The sequence below is a fragment of the Lynx canadensis genome, chromosome D1 (genome assembly GCF_007474595.2).
Source record: "Lynx canadensis isolate LIC74 chromosome D1, mLynCan4.pri.v2, whole genome shotgun sequence".
NCBI lineage: Eukaryota > Metazoa > Chordata > Mammalia > Carnivora > Felidae > Lynx > Lynx canadensis.
The window spans coordinates 64,425,103-64,448,613 of NC_044312.2; the positions used below are offsets into that span (position 1 = coordinate 64,425,103).

The 23,511-nt window shown below is 39.6% G+C and overlaps 1 protein-coding gene across 1 annotated transcript in view; it reads left to right on the top strand.

Annotated features, from left to right (window-relative positions):
• Nucleotides 1–23,511, top strand: part of SYT9 (synaptotagmin 9) — a 199,827-nt gene that overhangs the window by 69,017 nt on the left and 107,299 nt on the right. The gene's annotated exons all lie outside the window — the stretch shown is intronic.

A 23,511-nucleotide genomic window follows, 5' to 3' on the forward strand; every position in this document is an offset into this window, starting at 1 on the left:
AGCATTATGTCCTTGCCTGTGTGCCCAGGTCAGCTCAGTTGCATTTCCCATGATCAGATCTTCAACTTGAATCCCAGAAGTGAGAATGGTTGACAAGAGTTTGTACCACATTTGTAAATACAGAATCAAAGTGACAGGGAGTTCAGTCTGAAAAGATCTGCAGATATTGGCAAAGCTAATCAATGGAAGGTCAAATCCAATTTAGAGCTCAGGAGAGAGGTCTGAAGGGCTACGGCAATGACACCACAAACCCATGTTTACATTTTAAATGAGATTGCAGTGGTGATATTATTACTCCATTTACATCCTTATCACTCTCCTGCAGACATGTATTGACACTGCTGAAATAGAAGGAAAACTGGACTTTCTTGGGTAATGCTGATATTTTAGAGCCACTTGCTTCTTACATCGGTCCAGATTCCTTCAGGCAACTTTGCTCGCACATCTTCTAGAATGCGAGCCCTTCTGAGGCCAGCATAGTTTTCTTTCTCTGCCTTGGCATCCAAAGAAACCAAGCTCCATAATCCTTCCTCAGCTCAGATGATGATCCAGCTTGAATTTGGAGCCCAGTAAGTGAAAGGCTCTCATCCTGCTCTGGAAGAGAACACGCAAAAATCTCTGTGTGGTGATCAAATACCCACACTAGTAGTCTTTTCACTCTTGTCTGCCTTTGTGAACTGGGGACTCACCCACACTTTGGCTGTTCCAAGAGACATCTTCTCTTCTCATGGCACTAGATACTGGTGCCAGCTTTGTCCTGATACTCACATAAGCAAAGTGTAGCACTCAGTTTTGCTGGCCCTTATCACAAGAATGAAGAAAGGAAAGAAAGAGCTGGAGAGAGCAGAGCGAAGAGTCTGTTTCTGAAGTCTTTTTTCTTTGTTTTGTTCTTTTTCACTAAATCTACCTATAGCACAATTTGCAAATTACTATCATTCTATGATAAGATTTACTATCAGAAAGAACAATCATCCAGCCTGATTTTTCTTCAATTCAGTTGGCTGGTACTTGACTTTTCACATAAATTTTGGCATCAAATTGTCAAATTAATAATTCTTTCTGGTATTTGGACTTGTATGAAGTCTGTAGATTAGGGAAATTGTGCATCTTTATGATATTGAGTCTATTCATTACCATAGTGTATTTTGTTTCATTTATTTATTTCTGTAAAATTCTAGGGGCGCCTGGGTGGCTCAGTCAGTTAAGCATCTGACTCTTGTTTTCAGCTCAGGTCATGATCTCACGGTTTGTGAGTTTGAGCCCCATATCAGGCTCTGTGCTGACATTGCACAGCCTGTTTGGGATTCTTTCTCTCTCCCTCTCTATCTGCCCCTCCCCTGCTTGTGGGTGCGCTCTTTCTAAATAAATAAATAAACTTGAAATAAATTAATTAATTAAATTAAATTCTTTCATTCGAGGCTTATAATTTTCTTCATGAGGATCTTGCATGTCTCTTGTTAGATTTATTGGTAGGTGCCATGTTTTTCATTATTTTAGGTACAGTTGACCCTTGAACAACATAGGTTTGATCTGCTCAGGTTTACTAATACATGGATTTTTTTTCAGTAAGTGCAATACAGTGCTATAAATGTATTTTCTTTCCTTATGATTTTCTTAATAACATTTTCTTTTATCTGGCTTACTTTATTGTAAGCATACAATATATAAAACATAACATACAGAATATATGTTAATTGACTATGTTATCAATAAGGTTTCCAGTCAACAGTAGTCTATTAATAGGTAAGTTTTGGGGGGGTCAGCACTCTAACCTTCACATTGTTCAAAGGTCAACCATAGTATTTTTTCTAAAATTGCATTTTCTAACTTTTGTTGTTATATAAATGCAGTTTAAATTTATCTTCAATTTGGCAATCTTGTAAAATTCTTATTAATGCTTATAATTTGATTGTAGAATCTTCTGAATTTTCTTTATAGATAATCAGACATGTGGCTTGATAGTTTTGTGGGGTTTTTTTCTAATCTGGATGCTTTTATTTATTTTTTAATTCAGTTTACAAACTAGGATTTCCAGTATAATGCCAAATAATAATTATGGTAGTAGTCATCCTTGACTTATTCCTACTTTTAAGTGAAATGTTTTTAACATTTTCATAGAATATAATTTTGCTGTAGATGTTTTGTGGATGTCTTTACCATATTAAGAATGTATCCCTTGGGGCGCCTGGGTGGCTCAGTTGGTTAAGCATCTGACTTCCGCTCAGGTCATGATCTCGCAGTTTGTGGGTTTGAGCCCTGCGTTAGGCTCTGTGCTGACAGCTCAGAGCCTGGAGCCTACTTCGGATTCTGTGTCTCCCTCTCTCTCTGCCCCTCCCCCACTCGTACTCTGTGTCTCTCTCTCTCTCTCTCTCTCTCTCTTTAAAAAATAAATAAACATTAAAGAAATTTTTTTTAAAAAAAGAATGTATCCCTCAAAAGAAGAAGAAGAAGAAGAAGAAGAAGAAGAAGAAGAAGAAGAAGAAGAAGAAGAAGAAGAATGTATCCTTCCATTCCTTCATGACTAAGACTTTTTATTATAAACATTTGTTTTGTCAAATGCTGTGATCCTGTGAGGTTTTTCTCTGCTATAATTTGCTATTTTACTCAATTACATTGATCAAGTTTTTAATTGAACCAATCTTATATTCCTGGTATGATCCACACTAGATTTGATATATTACCTATTTTGCATATTAAGTTCACTTTGCTAGTATTTTGTTTAGCATTTTTTTTAATCTATGCTAATGAGTGATACATGTAATTTACTTTCTCATATGGTTCTTATCTGGGTTGGAACCAAGGTAATTCTTGTTTTATAAAATTAGTTGGGGGATTATTTTGGCTACTTTCCTTTTGTTTTTCCTTGGTGCTCCTGGAGGCTTTGGGGTTTGTTTATTTTTCTTTGAACTGAAAATAACTCTTTTAGTCTCTGGCTAGTAGTGAGGTTTAGGTAGTGAGGAAGAGAAGGGAGCAAGGTTGGCATATTTATTCCCCTACATAGCCTCCTTAGGGTATCTGTAGGCTGGCAATAACCTTCAATTGAAAGCCACAGTTCCGCATATGTCTTTGTTTTGCTATTGTTTTTAGAATGTTTTTCTGGGTATAAAAATAGGGTTTTTGGCATTGCCAAAAATGATTTTGGCATTACAAAGCTATCATTCCATAGTCATATGACCTCCATTTGCCTTTGAGAAGTTGACGTTTAGTATAATGTTTATTCCTTTGTATGCAGTTTTTTTTCCTTTGCTTTCAATATCTTGCTTTCCTCTTTAGTGTTCCATAGTTTAATTGCTAACGTTGCTAAGTGGCTATTTTTATTTATTCAGACTGATTTATAGGGTTCCTGAATATGAGATTGTTTCTTTTATCAGTTCTAGAAAATTCTCACCCATTTACCTCTTTTCATTTGTAAAAGTTTCATTTGCGGTGTTTCCACACTTGCCTAGTATCTTTAATAGTATCCTTTTTTGTTTCAACATACTTTCAGTTCCCTTTTTAATTTCTTCTACCATTATGTACAAGTTACTTTTATATTCTGTTCCTAACCGCACCAGCTATAATCTTTGTAGCTCTGATTTTTTTGTTTGGTATTTCCATTGACTAACTCATCATGCCTTGTTGCCTCCTATATTTAATGATTTGTGATTGTGAGTTCATATGGCTTGAAACTTTGTCAGTAGAAAATTTCATGTTCTGGGCTTCATGTTCTGCACTCTGAAAGTGCATTCCTTCAGGGATGATTTGTGAGGTAACCAACAGGGAACCATTCTAAACTGAATTTTGAGCTTGAGGGTTTGGGGGCAACAGAGAAGTAGGGTGAATATAGGCTCCAAATGTATAAGTGCAGGCTTGTATTAATGGTTAGAAATTGGCAGGGGAGACTTTTTTTCCTTGCTTTCCCTAGAGCAAGTCGAGGACAGGATATATCTTTAGCTTCTACTTATGCAGGGCAGAAGTTCTTTTTTGTTTATCCTTTAAGGATGTGACCCTTAATCTTTAGGATTCCAGCTTTATGCAGGGTTCTCCCACAGTCGTCTAAAAACCACACACTAAACCACTAGAGATTCACATTTACCTTCATTCAAGCTCCAGTTCCAGGGCTTACTTACCTCCATGGATTCATACTTTCTTACTGTTTCTGGCCACTGAAAAATTGAATTTTTGTCCCATCAGCTCTGCCATGCATTGAAAATGATTTTGTAGGGGCATCTGGGTGACTCAGTTAGTTAAGTGTCTTGGCTTCGGCCCAGGTCATGATTTCATGGTTCATGGGTTGAAGCCCTGCATCGGGCTCTCTGCTGACAGCTCAGAGCCTGGAGCGTGCTTTGGATTCTGTGTCTTCCTCTCTCTCTCTGCCTCTCTCCTGCTCATGATCTTTCTGTCTCTCAAAAATAAATAAATGTTAAAAAAAAAAAAAAAGAAAAGGATTTTGTAATCCAGTATTTTTACCTGGAGGAGTTTCTGTGAGCATCTACCCTGTTGTTGGAAATATCGTGTGCTACAGTATATTGTTTAAAGATTGTTCAAAAAAGCAGTTGTTACCTGTACTAACTCGATAGTAATCTGTGTATTGTGATTGAATAGCCAGAAAGAACCTTAGAGGTTCTGTAATCTGAAATCCTCACTTGGCCCATGGCACTGAGGGCCATTAGGAGATTCAGCTAAGCTCACATAGCTGAATAATGGCCAAGCAGGAATTAGGACAAAGGTTTTCAAGCCAGTTCAGTCAGTTCATGAAAAGATGTTTCAAAATTATCATACATGCTGGCTGGCTTCTCTTTGCCTGGCTATCTCCTACTAAGCTCTTAGATCCCACCATAAATGCCACTGCCTCAGAGAATTTGTATCTGAGACCTGGACTAGGAGGGTAGGTTTTTTTAGTATTTGTTTCCATGACACTCTGTACTTTTGTCATTACTCATCATACCTTCCCCATTAGACTGTTCTGTAAGTGCGCAGACCATGTCTGGCATGTTCACTACATGCCCAGCCTCTGGAATGGTGCCTGGAAGTAAAATAATTAATATGCACTTACTGAATAAAATGAAGCTCCTTATGTGGGGCTAATTTGGTGAGGCTCCAGGGACTGATTTGGTTAGAGAGGAGTTTTATGCAGTGCTGAAACCCATAAACTAATCTTTCCATTTTTAAAAAATCTTGTTCTTTATTTCTCCAAGTAGATTATGGGTTTTACAAATGTCAAATAAAAACTAACCCTCACACCTTCCTGTGAAGGAACAAAATGGCAGTTATTGAGTGTAAAAACAGTAGTTTAATTGGACTTCTCAACTGAAGCTATATCAATCAATAAGAGTGTGATGCATCTCTGTGGGATATGTTTCAGTCAACAAGAGAGAAGACATTATCAGGGGGAAGGTTGAAGTTGAGAGAGCATGAGTTTAGTGGTCTGGGTGAATGTTGGTTGTCATGCCTGAGTCTTGACATTTTCATATACCCCAGTCATCACTGACTCCCTGGTGAATAGGCATTGAGCATTCAGGAATCTCTCTTTCAATGGCCCTCTTAGAAACTGATTCAGAGACTTTCTCTGGGAATCTCTGATCATCTCAGCTACACTCTAATTTGGGAGAAATGGCAGAGTTTTCACGTAGTAACAGTGGAAGCCATGAGGTTTCCTCTGTGCCCATATGGACCCCAGTTCAGAAGAGGGAAGGGTACAGTTGACAATAGCATAGACTCTCTTTTAATGTTAGGAATTTTAAAGCTGTACATTTCCATCAAAATTTGACTTTGTGAGTCATTGCGAAGTCCCATATTTTTCAGTGGCTGATTTAGGAATTTTCCTGTTCTGTCTTCTAAGTCCCTGAGGCCATTTTTAGACCTGATCAAGGTGTATACCTGGAACCAATCAGGAGGAAATATAAATATTCAGGGAAGCCAGTTGAATGCAGATGGGGCAGGCAGTCTCTGTCACTGAAGAAGTTTATTAATTTAATCGTGTTTCATTCCATTGCACCATGAGTCCTGAGGTATTATCATATGATTGTATAGCTATGTCAGATTCAGTGGCATCCTGGTAGATGTGTAACATCTGGCTGGTAGAGGTGGAGGGACAAGAAGGGGACCTGATTTGTAGCATTTGTTTATTTCTGTGGAGCAAATAACTCCTAGCGGCGCTGATTTTTCAAGCTACCAATGTGACATCACTGAAGGTGGAGCTGGCAAAAGATGCTCACATTGGCTCTTGCAAGCTGGTGCCTGTTGATAAGAGCTGGCTTCAGTACACAACTGCATTTAGTGCTGAAAATACTAACACTGGTTGGATAACTGATCCTAAGAGAACAACAATTTGAAAAACCCCATAGAAAGCCCTGGTTTCCAGCTGATGACAGAGAAGCCAAGTTCCTTCCATAATGTGGGTGTGAGTGGAGTCAGCCATCGCTGAGGCTCATGAGCTAAATCTTCACAAAAATCCACTGAATCCCACCCTGTCATTTTTTCCAGTCGTGATCCCTCAGACATGTCAACCCCTCGACGTCAAGATTATTCAGAGGCAGTGAAAAGTGGCAAAACTGTAGAACAGAACATCTGAAGGAAGGGATTACTAAAGCTGCAGGTCTCTGACAGAGACTTTGGTAGCTTTTATCCTTGCCTAGGACAAAGCTTTTGCTTTTTCAATGAAATAGATGACATGTACAAGAGTATATAGAATGCATATGTATGGTTTAATAATAATAACAAGATAACATCAGTCAATCCAGAATTTAGCTCAAGAAAGAGAAAATTGTTTATCTCTTTGAAGCTCTCAGTGTGACTTTCCTCCATCCCTCAAGTTTCCCCAGAGATAATCAATAAACTGAATTTTAGAGCTACAATTCCCTTGTTTTTAAAATCACTTTACCGCATAAGAATAGGTTGTTCAGTTTTGCCTATTTTTGAAATTTTGTGGAGAAATTATATTGTATGTATTCTTCTGCAAACTGCTATTTTCAGTATTTTGTTTTGAATCGCTTATGTTCATGTATATACTATAGTCCTTTTTTTTTTTTTTGGCAGGGGTGTTTTAGCATTTCATCGTATAGTGTAGCATAATTTATCTCATCTCTTGGGCATCTGGGTGGCTCAGTCATTAAGCATCTGACTTTAGCTCAGGTCATGATCTCACAGTTCATGAGCCCAAGTGCCCTACTTCGGGTGAGCATGAGCCCTGCTTCTCTCTCTCTCTCTCTCTCTCTCTCTCTCCCTCTCTCTCTCTCTCCCTCTCTCTCTACCCCTTGTGGGATTCTCTCTGTCTCTGTCTCTCTCCCCCTCTCTCTCTGCCCCTTGCTCACTTGTGCCCTCTCTCTCTCTCTCTCTCTCTCTCTCAAAAAAATTTATCTAGTCTCTTGTCAGTGGATATTTGAATTAAGTTTTTTCTATTTCAGGAAATGCTGCTAAATGTATGTTTTTAAAATTTCTTTCTAATGTTTATTTTTGAGACAGAGAGAGAGAGAGAGAGAGAGAGAGAGAATGAGAATGAATATGACTGGGGGAGGGGCAGAGAGAGAGGGAGACACAGAATCCGAAGCAGACTCCAGACTCTGAGCTGTCAGCACAGAGCCTGACGCATTGCTCCAACTTACCAGCCGTGAGATCATGACCTGGGCCGAAGTGAGATGCTTAACTAACTGAACCACCCAGACACCCCTGTGTGTATGTCTTTTGTACATGTCTCCTGGGAAATATGTGCAAGAATTTCTGTTAGAGTATATACCTAGGAATGTAGTTTCTAGATCAGAGATAATTATATCTCAAGGAGGTTTAACAACAATCCCGGCAGCAGTGTGTGAGCCCATGTTAGTCTGTGCTCCCTCCAACACTTGGTGTTGTGTCACTCTCTAAAAAATTGACCATAGACTCTTCTGAGTATTGTATACTGACAATTATTCCATGCATGAATAAGGACAGTTTTGTTTTTTCTTTCCTTTTGGCTTCTCTCTCCCCACCATCTTTATTGCTTGCTTTATTGTATTTGCCAGGACTGCTGAAACAAAGGTCCACAGAGTAATCTGCCTTGTTCCCATCCTAAAAAGAATACTTTGAATTTTTATACTAATAGGCCATTGGCTGTAGACTTTGAAAACCTGAGTGGATATTGAATTTTATCAGATGACTTTATGAATTTATCTAGATAATCATATGTTTTGCTCCTTTTATCTTTTAACGTGATAAAGTATATTGCTTTATTTTCTAATTTTGGTAAAAACATTACTGTGATAAATCCAACTTGTACATGATGTATTGTTTTTCATATACATAGATATACATAAATGTATGTGTGTTATTCAGTTGTTTGGTTTGTTAATGTTTTGTTAAAGATTTTTGTAACTAAATTCATGAGTGAGATCAGCCCCTGATTTTATTTTCTTGTTTTCTGTTCATCTGGTTTTGTGATCAAAATGAGTTGATGGAGCATTCTTTCTTTTTATTCTCTTGAGGGTTTTGTGTACAATTGAAATCATCTTTTCTTTCAGTGTTTAGTAGAATTGACCCAATCAGTCTTCTGTGTCTCGTGTTTACTTTGGGGGAAATTGATTCCGTTCCTTTGTTATTGCACTATACAAGTTTTCTATTTCTTTATAAATCATATTTGGTGATTTAGATTTTTCTGTTTTAAATGTACTGACTTATAGCTCTTCATAGTCTTATCTTTTTATTTTCTACCTTATCCCTGGCTAGGTCCTTTTTCTCATTTCTAACATTAATTATTTGTTCCTATTCTCTTTTTCTTTGATCAATATCATTGGAGGTTTGTCAGTTTTTATTAGTCTTTTCAAAGAACCGTTGAATTTTATTGATTATATTTAATTTTTGTTTACTCTTTCTTCTTTTGATGGTATGATTTTTTTTTCCTTAGGTTTATTCAGTTATTTCTTATTTCTTACATCTCTAGGTCCTTTCTAAACCTATTTTATTGAGGCATGATTGATGAGAAAAACTGAATATTCTGGACAAGTATGCATTCATGAAACCATTGTTACCACCAAGGCCATTGACATATCTATCACCTCCCACAGTTTCCCCCCATCTTCTCTATTATCATTATTATTATTATTATTATTATTGTTGTTGTTATGAGTAGTGGTAATAGTATTATTTTTGTGTGGTAAGAACACTAGCAAAGGATCTACTTTCTTGGCAAATTTTAAGTATGCAGTATAGTACTGTTAGCTATAAGCACAATGCTATATATAGATCTCTAGAATTTATGTATCTTACATAACAGAAACTTTAGATATGTGTTTAAGGCTATAAATTTCCCTTGAAATGCTACCTTAACTGTCTACAAATTTTGATATTTAATATTGTCATTATTCTGATCTGTTTTCAAATTTCAAGTATGTTTTTTTCTTTGATCTACATATTTTACTTGAAAGCGTGTCTTAAAAATTTCATATTTAATAGTTTTTTAAGTGTTACTGCCCTAATTAGGATGTGATCAGGTATGTAGACTATATTTTGCATATTATGTGATATGTGTTGATACTTGCTTGATGTTCTCTTTTGCCTGTTTTTATATATATTCTACATGTGCTAGAAAAGATTATGCATTACCCACATCCATATTTTAGTAGATATTTTTTTCTGCCCAACATATTGGTTGTCAAAAAACATGCTTAGAAATCTCCTACTATGATAGTAGATTTTCAGTTTCTTCTTGTAGTTCTATCAGTTTTGCTTCATATATACATGTATATATATGTATTTATGTTTATAATATGGGCACTTTTTATATCTTTCTGGCCATTTGAACCTTTTATCATTATTTAGTGTCTGCTTTTACCTAGAGAAATATTTTTTGCTTTCTAAGTGCACCTTTCCAAGTGCATCTTTTCTGGTATTTATAGAACTATAAACCCTTCCTTTCAGTTAGTTTTGTCTTATATTTTTTTTTCTGTTCTTTTACCTGCAGATTTCCTATATTCTTATAAGTAATTGTAAATACTGAAAGCAATGTATAGGTGGATTTTTGAAAAAATCCATTCTGAAAATCATTTACTTTTAACAAGTGAGATTAGTCTGTTTATGTCATTGCAAACATTAGTATTTTGGGGTTATTCTACCCTTTTATATTATGCTTATTTTAGTCCTGATATTTTTTCCTATTTTTTTTTTGAATTAAGTTTTCTCTCCATTTCACTTTCTCTCTTCCACTAACTTATAATCTGTTTGTTCATCATTTCCTAAAAATTGTGACATGCATGGTTAATTTAATAAACTTAAGGAGTTAATCAAAACTATACTTATATCTTGGAGCCCTCAGCTGCAGTCTCCCTCATTCCAGGTACCATGGTACTGTTTTCCAGTGTTTTACTTCTGTCTTGCCTTGCTTTTTTACTCCCTCAGTTAGACATTATAATTAATGTTTTCCATAGTCAATGATGGTTTTCATTTATCACATATTCATCACTGGTGTTTGCCATTTCTTCAGGCTTTCCTTAAAGATGACTTTTCATGTTTAGCACATCCTCAAGATACTGCTTCAAGAGAGGGCCTGTCATTGTTAACTCTCAGGATTTTTTTGTCTGGAAATGTTGCTATTTCACATTTATAAGTGAAAAAAAAAACATGACTATACACGTCTTTGGTGGATAATAACTTTTTAAAATTTTTTAACATTTATTATTTTCTTTGAGAGAGAGAGAGAGAGAGAGAGAGAGATTAAATGGGGGAAGGAGCAGAGAGAGAGGGAGAGAGAGAATCCCAAGCAGGCTCTGTGCTGTCAGCACAGAGCCAGACACAGGGCTTGAATTCAGTTAGCGAGATCATGACCTGAGCTGAAACCAGGAGAATCGGATGCTTAACCAACTGCCACCCAAAACCCCCTGGTGGATAATATTTTTTTCTCAGCAATAAATCTGTTGTCTCCTTGCCTTCAAACTCTCGGTTTTGAGAAATCAGCTACAATATACCTTTCTCTTCTCTGTTTTAAGACTTCTCTTTGTCTGCAATTCTATGATGGTATGGATGCTGTATATTTTGCTTAGGATTCACAGGGTATCTTGAGTCTGGGGATAAGTGTCTCATCAATTCTGAAAATTCCCAGCCATAATCTTTTCAAATATTGTCTCTTTCTGATAACCTTATATCTTTGCCTTCTGGAAACAGATATTTTTAGACCTACTCACTCTGTCTTTTATGTTTGTTTACTCTTTTTTTTTTTTTTTATTGCTGATGCATCCTAGGCAACATTTTTAGATCTGTCTTTCAGTTCAGTAAATCTTTCTTTAGCAATTTCTAATTAGCTTTGTAACAAATCCATTGAATTTCCCATTTATTAATGTAATTTTCATTCCTAGCAGCTTTGATTTCCAAAGCTTTGGTCATTTGTATAATTACATGATCCTCTTTCACATATTTGATATCTTTTAAAAATTTCTTTAAGATTATCAATCTACTTACATAATATTTTCAATCAGACAATTATAAAATAAAATAATATGATTCTAGACATCACTTCTGCATTTGAAACAAAAGGAAAGTGCCAAGAAAAAAAAGCAATGCTTACTACCTCTTGGAATTTCCATCAGGAAAGAAAGACTTCAAAGTCACACTGATATCTTCTGCTTATTTCTTATTGGCCAAAACTGTGTCATATAACCATATTCACATTTAAGAATGGTTTTGAGGGGTGCCTGGGTGGCTCAGTCAGTTGAGCATCCAACTCTTGATTGAGGCTCAAGTCATGATCCCAGGGTTGTGGGATCGAGCCCCACATCAAACTTCATGCTGAGTGTGGAGCCTGCTTAATATTCTCTCTCTCTCTCTCTCTCTCTCTCTCTCTCCCCCTCTCTCTCTCTCTCTCCCTCTCCCCCTCTCCCCCTCTCCCCTTTTCTCTCCTCTCTCTCTTAAAAAAAAAGCTCTCTCTCTGACCCTGTCCCCTGCTCACATACTCTCTCTCTCTCTTAAATAAAAATTTAAAAAAAGAAGAATGGTATTGAAAACATAATTTTTCCATTTTTCATCCCCTATGCTGGAATGTGGCCAGATGAGGGGGTTAGAAATTTATGTTAAGTTGGCTGGCATAGTGTCTGCCCCAGTGACCCAGAGGGAGATGCTCAGGAACATTTCATTGAATCCAAGTCTGAACTTAAGTATCCCATCTAGATGCTCTGGGTTGCACAAAGAGGAGGACAGGGCAGAGACCTGAGAAAGCAGGCTGGCTCTGTTGGGATTCCTGTGTACATACAGGGAGGCAGTACCACAGCTCAAAATTGATAGCGGGTGGGGTGGGGAGCGTGCCTGGGTAGCTTAGTCAGTTAAGCAACTGACTTCAGCTAAGGTCATAATCTCATGGTTCATGGGTTTGAGCCCCACTTCTGGCTCTGCACGGATGGCGAGGAGCCTGCTTTAGATTCTGTGTCTCCCCCTCTCTCTCTGCCCCTCCTCTGCTTATGCTATCTCAAAAATAAATAAACACTTAAAAAATTCTTTAAAAAAATGGTAGCAGGGGGGACTGATATTTTTCTCTATAAAATCTACCCATGTTTTGATTATTTTAGGTGGAATTCGGAAAAGAGAACATTTATAAGAGAAATAAAAACATTTATAAAAATATCTGTATGGATTGGTATGTGAATGTTTACAGCAGCTTTATTCATAATTGCCAAAAGCTGGAAACAACCTAAATGTCCTTCAGTGGGTAATCAGATAAATGTTACATCCATACGATAAGACACTATTCAGTAGTGAAGGGAACAGGGTGTGCATGATGCACACACACTGTAATATGGATGAATCTCAGGTGCATTGTGCTAAGTGAGAGAAGACGGGCTCACAAAGCCCCATACTGTGTGATTCCATTTATTCCATAGGATATGAGGAACAAGGCAAAATTACAGGGACAGAGAACAAATCAGTGGTTGTCAGGAGTGGCGGCAAGGAGATGGGGGGACTACAAAGGGGCACCAAGAGGGAATTTTGGAGAAATGATGGAATCATTATCATTGTGGTGGCGGGTACAAGCCTCTACGAGTTTGTCAAAATTCATTCCACTGTCTAACATACCAGTGAATTTTACTGTCTTTAAATTAAAAACAAATTAATAAAAATTAAAAATCACCTTTGAGGGGGAAAATAAATAATTAAATGAGAAAAAAAATTGAATGAAAAAATAAGAAAAGGTACAGTGTGAAGCGATAGAGTATAGGATAATCAGTAAAAGTTCCCTGAGAAGGTAGGAGACAGAATCCAAAATACAGGTATAGGGGTTGACTTTAGATAAATACAGGGACATCATTTTCTTTGTTATAGGAGTTAGTGAGAAGTGTGGGGCAGACACAAAGAAGTTTGTAGATTTGGAGCTGTGTAATGGAAGATAAAACATAACCTATGTGCAAAAGGGATGGAAAGGAGTTTTCATATGGAGGACCAACATTAATTAACTGGTGGTAGCTGACTAGTGGGCTGCATGAAGAAGGTTTAAGAAGCAATATCATGGCCCAGCAAATGAGAAGACCAGGATCTGATAGCAATGACTGCCATAAGTTTTGGACAGCCAATTCCCTTGTGCTGTTCTAGCTCATTCTCTCTAATTGCTCACTCATGTATGTGTTCTGTATACACACTATTCTCTGTCCGCAGTGACCTTTTTTTCCGCTCCTCTTCTCTGTTCAAGTAAATGTTATTCGTCTTAGAAGTCCTACACTCCGCCACCACCTCATTAAGTAAGCCCTCACTGTATCCACCCAGAACAGATTAGGTGTCCCTTGTGTGCTCTTCAAGTATCCTACATGCACCTCTTCACAGCATTTTTCCCACTCGATTGTAAGTATCTGTTTACCCTGGCCCACCCCATTAAACTAGTTAGTTGCACCTTGAGGACAAAGCCTATGACTATATCTTTGTTACTCAACCCGAGAAATAGATGATAAATGCTTTTGAATGAATAAATGAACAAAATGAGGATAGCTCCAATGTAGTATGTGTATATTAAGTAGGATTCCCTTAGGAACAGAGGCTGAGCGGGATTCTTGTGCAGGTGATTTACTGAGGGACGGCTCTCATGTGAAATCTGTGAGGAAGTAAGGGGAATGGGATAGGCAAAGATGGAGGCTAAAGCTTATCTTGAGCCTGATCACACAGGCAGCTATGGGAGCGTGAATCCCACCCTGTGTCAAGAGAGGGGTGCTGCCTGTAAACCCTGAACTACTTTGATATTGGCTACAGGCCATTTCCGGGCTTGCCAATCATTTTTAAGGTGGCTGCCTTCAGCTGATGGGAATTCTCCCAAGTAGGATGCAGCCCTGGATGTTAGCAGCCAACAGTCACAGCAGCTAAGGAATGGGCACACCAGCCTGGTAAAGGGGATCTAGTCGAGACACAGTGGGGTCTGCTGCAGTGTGATAGAACAGCACAGTGGGAGAGGGGTTATGGGGGCACAGGAAAGATGCTGACTCACGTGATCTTTGAGGTGGAGTCAAATGATGGAGAGAAGGGACCCTCTTCTCCCCACCATCCCCATCCTACATGCTCTTTTTGCAGCCAAGAGTCTACTTGCTGCCTGGGCAAGGGCACCAAAGGCAGGTGTCTGTATGGTGAGCTGTCCACTCCTGAGAGAGAGGCTGGCTTTGCAAGGAGCGGAAGTGGGCTCTACTTGGTCCCCCCACCCTGTACACAGTCAGATATCTGCATGGCTGAGCACATGGGGACAACCTAGCTTGATGAAAAAAATCTTCTGCAAACCTGAAACAACTGAAGGAAAAGTTAATGGAGTTGTCAAGGGCAGCAGTTTCATCCCTGAAGAAAGGTGAGACTAGTCAGGTAGAATGTTCCCTTGGGACTGCTTTTAATGATCTTCTACCTGTGGAAGGATTAGTGTCCAAAATAGCAAGCCAGTTCCTGACAGAGAGCCTTATCCCATGGATTGGTGTTTGCTTGCTCAGAAATGAGTTTTGAGCCTTTGGAGAATCAAAGCAGTCTGTGGTATTTACAATACAGCCTTACTGTCCAGTAGCTTAAGTGTAGTCTAATTCTGACAGATGGCTCTCAAGGGAAATTTTCTTTCAAATTGGATTATGCTTCCATGCTGAAATGCTCTAATTAAGGGGAGTCTATAAACATGGTGGGGGAGTGAAAGGGAGGGGAAGGTAGGCTGTTTCTTAGGAAGCTGTTTTGGAAAATGGCCATGTTTGCAATCTTTATCTTTTCAGCCCCACACACTCAGCTACACTGAGAATCTAGGGCACTGCTTTGCTAAAAAAACATGGTAGTGCTGGGTCAGTGGTCAGCTTTCAGGAGGCTGTGACTGCATTTCCGGAGAGGCCCTGCCTCTCTCACTGCACCTCCATCTATTTCCTTCATGCTTTGTTAACTGTCTTGTTAACTAACTTTGTAACTGTCTTGGGGTGTAAGTTTCAGAATAAATGTATTCTTAAAATGAGCATGAGTGACTTTTTAAAAACCTCAACTGATCTATCAGTTCAGCTGTGTCAAACATTACTAACCTTTCTAAGTCTAATACTTTTGTTTTATTTAATACTTAAGCTAACTGCTTCATTACATTTCCTAATTCTTACCAATTTGAGACTTAAGTTTTAATTATAGAAAAAGTATACTTGGCTGTCAGATACAGAAGGATGGGTTTTGCGTGTGTGGGTTGAGAAAAATCTAATTTAGAACTCAGGGAGTGAGTTCTGGGTCTGTCTCTATCATTTATTCAACAAATGTTTTTGAGTACCTACTGTGTGCAAGACAATGCACTAAGCATCAAGTACATAATGATCCCTACTCTCTGGAAGCTTATGGTCTTAGGAGATGGGAATGTGGGAAGAAAGGGCAGTAGACAAAAAATTACAGAGATAATTGATTACTTACATGTGCAGTTGGTGCCACAAAGGAAACAGGCCAGTGCTACTTTCAAGACCTGATCTGGTCAGTGCATTGGGAAAGGATGCTTAGAAGAGATACCATCAAAACTGAGACTAAAGGACTAAAGGCAGGTTAGGGGTTCACCTGGAAAAGGGCCGAGTCCCAGGCAAAGGGCACTGGCATGTACAAAGGCCCCGAGACAGAAACACTTTGGGCAAGTTCCAGCAACTGAAAGCACAGAGTGGTTTAAAAGAGGGAAACACAATGGGAAAGAGACTAGAACTCAGGCAGGAACAAGAGTAAGTCTTTCAGTCTTTATTTTTTGAGTAATTTTTGAAGGACTTTGAGCAGTGAAGCGACACAAATAGATTCACATTCTTAAAAAGTCACTCTGGCTGCAGTGCAGAGAACAGACAAGAGGAAACAGTGGAGGAAAGGTCAGGCTGTTGTAGAAGGCCAGGAGGGAAATGATGATTTCTCCCACAGGCTGGTGGTAATAGACAAGAATTTTTTAAAAAATAGTTTTGTTGAAGAATTGGTATACAATGAACTACATATGTTTAAGGAGTACAATTTGACAGTGTTTGACATGTATATGCTTTGTGAAACCACTGCCAAAATCAAAATAATGAACATACTTGTCACTCCAAAAACTTGTCTTTGGTGATCCCTTCCTGTGTCTCCTCCCTGCCACCCATCCTCCAATCCCCAGGCAACTGTTGATCTGGATTCTGTCACTATAGGTTAGTTGAGATTTTTCTAGAATTTTACATACATAATAAGTACACAGTGTGTTCTCTGTTTTATTTGGCTTCTTTCAATCAAAATAATTATTCTGAGATTCATCCATTTCATTGTATGTATTAGTAGTTCAGTCCTTTTATTGCTGAGTATTATTGCATCAAATGGATATACTATAGTTTATCTGTTGCTTATTTGGATTATTAATGGATTATTTTCATTTTGAGACAATTGCAAATAAAGCTGCTATCAACATTCATGTGTTTTGTATAGGCATATGCTTTCATTTTTCTTGCATAATTACCTAAGAGTGGAATGGCTGGATCGCATATATATGGTAGTTATATATTTACCTCCTAAGAAACTGCCAAACTGTTTACCAAAATGGCTATACCATTTTACATCCACACCAGCAGTGTATGAAAGTTCTTGTCGCTCTGCATTACCACCAGCACTTGGTAGGGTTGGTCTTTAATTTTATACATTCTAACAGGTGTAAAATGGAGTCTTCATTGGGGTTTAATTTGTATTTCCCTAAGGACTCATGCTGTTGAGCATCTTTTCATATACTTATCTACCATCAGCTTATCTCATTTGATGAAATTTCTGTTTAAACCTTTTGTCCATTTTTTAATTGGGTTATTTGCTTTCTTGTTATTGTATTGTGAGAGTTCTTTGTATATGATGGATGCCAATCTTTTATCAAATGTATGATGTGCAAACATTTTCTTCCAAGCTATAGCTTGTATTTTCATTCTCTTAACATTGTCTTTTGAAAGGGAAAAGTTATTAATTTTGCTCAAGTCCATTTTATCCATTTAATCCTTTATGGAGTATGCACTTAGAGACATGTCAAAGAAATCTTTGCCCAATTCAAATTTATATAGTCTGATTTTCTCACATTTTCTTTGAGAAGTTTTATACCTTTAGCTTTTACATTTGTGACTATGATATGCTTTGAGTTAATTTTTATATATAGTATGAATTATGGATTGGAGTTCATTTTTTTTCTTGATATAGTATTACATTGTTCGAACACCATTGTTGAAAAGACTATAATTCATCTATATAATTGCCTTTTTCACTTTTGAAGAAACTCGATTGATCAAATATATGGGTCTATTTCTGGACTCTATTCTTTTCCTTTGTTTATTTGTCTATCCTTACTCCAATGCCACAGTGTCTTCATTATTGTAGATTTATAAGTCCTGAAATCAGGTAATATAAGTGCTCAACTTCGTCCTCCTTTTTCAAAGTGGTTTTGGTTATTCTAGGTTCTTTGCATTTCCACATGAATTTTATAGTTAACTCCTAGCACACACACACATACACATGCATAAAACGCTGTTGGAATTTTGATTGGAGTTTCATTGATTATAAAATCAATTTGGAAAGAAGAGACATCTTAAAAATACTGAGTTTTCCCAATCATGAAGAATATATATCTCTCCATGTAATACATTTTCTGTAATTTACTTCAGCAATGTTTTTAGTATACGTCTCCGGAGCTCTCTGTGTTCATTTTTCTCTCCTCTGTACTATGCCCTGCACTCTAGTTGGGTTGGCCTTTCTGGAGTGCATTTCTGCAATGCTGGGAGCCCACTGGGCTCTGCCTGGTGCTATGCTGTGTCTTAAAAAACTTGTTCCAGGTAGTGAGCTGGGCTAATTGTAGGACTTGTCTCCTTTGTTTCCTGTCATTCAAGTATCACTTATCCTCATGGCCTGGTGTTCAGTGTTTTAGAAATCATCATTTCATGTACTTTGTCCAGATTTTGAATTGTTTCAGATGTGAGGGTAAATTCATTTCCTGTCTCCCTGTCATTTTCTCTGAGACTTAAAGAATGGACATAGTCAAAATAATTTCTGGGTTTCTAGAGAAAGCAACCCCAAAGGAAGGTGTTGGTATTTATTGAGATAGGAATCATTAGATGAAGAACAGGTATTTATATTTTTGTTGTGGGATAAGCTCATGCATTACATTTCTAGCATATATGGTTTGTACTTTCGATTAAACATTCAAGTGAAAGGCATAAAAGCAGTCGTATACCCTAGGCTGTGGTTCAGAAGCAGGGTCTGTGTTGGAAGTAAGAATTTATGAATCATCAACATATACTGTTTATGCTATTTGAATCATATAGGTTGAGGAAGTCACTTACTAGGAGAATCTGGGGTGAAGAAGGAAGAGTATGGGACCAATTCCTGAGACCTCATAGGGCCTGAAGTGGAACAGTTGAAGCAGTAAAGGAGAACTAGTTGATTGTGTCACAAAGTCACAAGGATATTTCGAGGAATTGTGAGTGGTCACGTGGGTCAAAAGCCGCACAGATGTCAATTAAGAAAGAACTGAAAAGAACCTGTCGGATTCTTCGACAAGAAATATTTGGGGGCGCCTGGGTGGCGCAGTCGGTTAAGCGTCCGACTTCAGCCAGGTCATGATCTCGCGGTCTGTGAGTTCGAGCCCCGCGTCAGGCTCTGGGCTGATGGCTCAGAGCCTGGAGCCTGTTTCCGATTCTGTGTCTCCTTCTCTCTCTGCCCCTCCCCCGTTCATGCTCTGTCTCTCCCTGTCCCAAAAATGAATAAACGTTGAAAAAAAAAAATTAAAAAAAAAAAAAAAAAAAAAAAGAAATATTTGGTGGCTCTAGTAAGCGATGCTAGTGGTGAGAAATGAAGCTAGAGTGGAGCAGACTAAGAAACACATGAGAGCAACGGCAGGGTGGGGGTCTGCCAAGACGAGAGAGATTGAAATAAAGAAGGGTTTTGTCAAGATGGAAGGGATATTTTAAATGCTGACAGTAAGAGCAGGTAAAGGGAAAGAGCTTCAGGTGCAGGAGAGAGAAGATGAGCAGCGGGCGCCCCGTGGCCAGAAGCCTGGTGAAAGGTGAGAGTGGATGGGACCCCAAATGGAGGAACAGCATTGACGGTTGGCTTGGACAGGGCACTTCCCCCCATGTCACAGTGGGACGGGGAGGCCCCACACAAGCAGGAAGTCGAGCACAGCCCCATCTGGCGAGAAGGATGAGACGGAGCTGCGTGCTGAGAGTGTATATGGAATGGCCCCTGCCCTCAGGGAGCTTGTGGTCTTGGTGCTGGTCTGATGAGTTCTTTTATGGTAACTGCAAAACATGATTTATTAATCTCAGTTTGGTCTGTTTTAAATTTTAGAACATACTTTACTTTTAAAAATTAATTTGTTGGCTTTTCCCTTTCTTAGGTAATATGCTCAATCCAGAAAACTTGAGTAAAAGCAGAAGGGCAGATAATACTGAGTACAAAGTCACTCATAATCCCTCTGTCCAGAGATAACCACTGTTAAAGTTTGGATATGTCTCTCCCGTGTAAACTCTGAGCGTGGCTCTCCGGTGGCCGTTTTGATATGGTTGTAACATGATTTGGCCTGCCTCTTTGCTTTAGTGTGTTTCAGGAAAGGAGCAGAATGCACAGTTGTGTATCTCAGAGGACTCCCTCTGCAAGTGGGTGGGGCCTCTGTCCCTGAACAGCTGGACAGGACTTTGTTCCCTTTGTCCACTTGTCTTGAGGTGAGGGCTTCGCTGGCAGTCAGGCAGCCCAGGGCAAACCCAAATCCAGTGTGCCACCTCCGGAGGAAGCTGGTCTGGCTTCCTTCTCTCTGGAGGCTGAGGGATCTTAGTCAATATATCCAAAAGAGACGCTGGCACTGACCAATTAGGCAATAGTGCTTTCAAACAGTTCTTAGCAAATATTCCAATCAAAGCAGAGTAATGCTTGCAGGGCCAGACACTGGGGAAATCTCATATGCAGCTTCTGGGGTCTTGGGGCCAGCCTCCCTGTACCAAAGGATTCTGCCAGGCCCAGGGAGTGGGGAAGTGTGTAGTTCTATGGTGCTTCCACGTAGGCCTGGAGGGAAAGGTCTCACTGTCCTTCCACAGCAGATGTGGACAGCAGCTTGTCAAGGGGATGGAGGCCTAACAGAGGAAATTTTGGAGTCTTGCCATATTGAGCCAGAGATCCAACTCAGTGAGAGCAAAGCATGAGGGAAAGTAGGGTCCAAGATCCAGTGAAGCATTTGTTCTTTCTGCAGACATTAGGCTTGATGGTAGGCTCTGGGACACCCATAGAAACTGAAGAACACCACTGTCTGGCAGAGGCCAAGCCTGTGGCATCAGAGCAGGAAGCGGTTCCAAGAAGAAGCAATTCATCGCTAGCTGCATTTACTCCCTTCTCATCCTGGAAGAGTTGGAGGTGGAGAGAGAACATTTCCTAATGAGGAACTTTTCTTAATACGTGGGTTTCGTATTAAGAAATGCTCTCAGAATTAAAACGAATACTTTCTGCAGAGGGTTTCCTCTGATGCCTCCCAAATGCTTAATAACTAGAGCTTGACCACACCATTCCAGAAAAAAAATAGGGGATACCCTCCCACCCCGCCTTCAGAGACATACACAGGCTCCAGGAAGCCACCTGAGAATCTTGTGTTGGTCTCTGTACCACCCTCCCCAGTCTCTACTAATCTGTTCCCAAAAAGAAATGTCACCAGATGGCCCTGCAAATGTTACCTGGCCATCAGCACGGTTTCACCCAAGACAGGGAGGCATTAGAGAATTGAATCCATAGTTCACTTCCTTCATTTCAGGTCAGTTTTGGATCCTTTCCTAAGTATTTAGTATTTTCTTAACACTGGGTTGGACAGTAAGGTCCATAATTGTGCTGCTGTTAAAGAAAATTGCTTTTTCATTTAATGGAGGAGGGTCCTAGTGACTCACAGATCCCAATCATTTGGGAAGAACTCCTCTCTTGTTAGCATTTAATGCCAGGTTTTACTGCTCTCTGTTTCATGAACTGTGTACTCCCTCAGCATTCTTAATACCTTGAGCTATTTTTAGCATTTAATCCCTTCCAGGTATCAGAGCCACCAGACCCCCCTCCCTTTTTTTTTTAAACAGAATAGAATCCTTCTATATTTTCAGATTGTGGATGAGTGGTTTTTAGGAATTGAGCTAGTCCTGTTTTAAAATGGGTTTTTCTTTTACTGTCTCTTTATATTTCATACCCAGCCATGGGCATCAGATCAGGTCTAGTCCTGGCTGTGGTCTGTGTATTTCTCAATTCCAGCAGTTATCAAAAAGTAGCCGAAGTCAGTTTGATCCTGAAGAAAGGAAGGGAGCCGAGCTCCACAAACTGAGGAGGGTACAAGCCACAGCTGGTGGAGGGTGAGGTGTGGGGAGGGGTACTAAAGGCCCTTCAGGCAGAGGAGCCACACACCCTGATGGGGTTTTGAGGTAGCCACAGCTTTGGGGGAGTGGCTTCTGAAGGGGTCAGAAAATTCAGAAGAGGGTCTGGAATAGGAAATTTCAAGTGGGTCCCTGCCCATTGTCGCCACCACTTACTCTCCTCGGTGGGGATCGTCGGGATGGGAGAGGGGGAAGTGGGGAGTTATTGGTTAATGGATACAGAGTATCTGGAATGACATAGAAGTTCTGGAAATGGATTGTGGTGATGGTTGCACGTTGCGCATGTTCTTAACTCTACTGAATTGTACACTTACCTCTGGTTAAAACCATTGATTTTATGTTATGTATATCTTTCCCACTATTAAAAAAAAAATGCAGAAAAACAACAACCCTCTATCAGGATGCCAAAGAGGCTTGTAGCCAGCAGAGGAGACAGTATCGCAGGGATGGCCCCTCCAGTCTGGAAGAGGCCTGAGGAGGTGCAAGCTGGCCTTTTCTCAGCTCCTGGGGACCTGGGTCATCACCCATGGACATGTGTCCTCACAAAATCCACTCTTGTATTTCGCTCTCTCTGAATTCTCACTTCTCCCACCACCCCATCCATGCCAGTCTCTCTCCTGGATGCTGAGCACACCCACTGGAAAAACAAAAGTTTTCATTAGAAGAGGTTTTTCTTTCCTAGAAGTCATTGGCCTAGTCACAGAACAGCCGCACAGCAGTTGAACTTTTCACACTCCGCGCCCGCTTAGGACTGGATTCTGCGCTGGACTAAGGAACGCTTCCTAGGCGCCAGACCCCAGCTTCAGGGCTTTTATGTTTCCCAATGAATCTTTAAAATAGTGAAAGAAGTGTTATACCCATTTTACAGAAAAGGAAACTGGGCATAAAGGAGTTCATCACTTGCCTAAGGTCACACAGGTAATAAGGGGCAAAACAAAGTTTGAATGTAAGCCTATTTAGAGCCTCTGTTCCAAAACCTCTGTTTTTTTCCACACCACACTTCCAAATATCTATCCCAGCATAAACACATGTTTTGAACAATGCCTTCTAAACTCTGGAATAAAAATGAGTCTGCATCCTGGTTTGCATGTAGCACACTTATGAGAGCCACTAGTATTTCTGGTGTTTTCCCCATAGATCCCCTCTACCCCATGAGTCACTCATGTCAGCGGGAACCCCCCATAGCACCTTGTCCCCGCCCAGTGTAGTTTTTGATGAATAGATGATACATCAGATCTTGAATAAGGGCAGGCTGGCCAGACAGATATCCAGAGAAGTAATCAATAAAGGATGCTAAAACACCGTGGTGGAGGAAACTATTAATCAAAATTTCTCTCCAGGAGAATATTCTATGTAGTTGGAACTACTATTACCGTAAGCCACAGAGGGAGAGCACTGGCATTTCCAAGTGGCCCAGTTTGCAGTGAATGCACGTCTTCTGATGATGTAGGTCCAGTTAACCGCCAGCTTCAGGCTTCACTGTCAGGTGATAGAGGAGAGGCCAGCACTGCCTCCAACAACCTTCTTTCTCTACCCACCAGTACAGGCAACTTCTCTTCCGATAAACACTGATCAGGTATATAAATAATACCGCTTTAAAGGACAGCCCGTCGATCCTGCCTGAACTGCCCACAGGCACTGGTCTGTCCTGCAGGCTAAAGCCCACAGTCCTGTTCGCCCACGTCTGCCTCATAGACACGGATGTCCAAAATGCGGTCCTGTGGCCTGTGCTGACTTTCCTTCATCTTCCTTA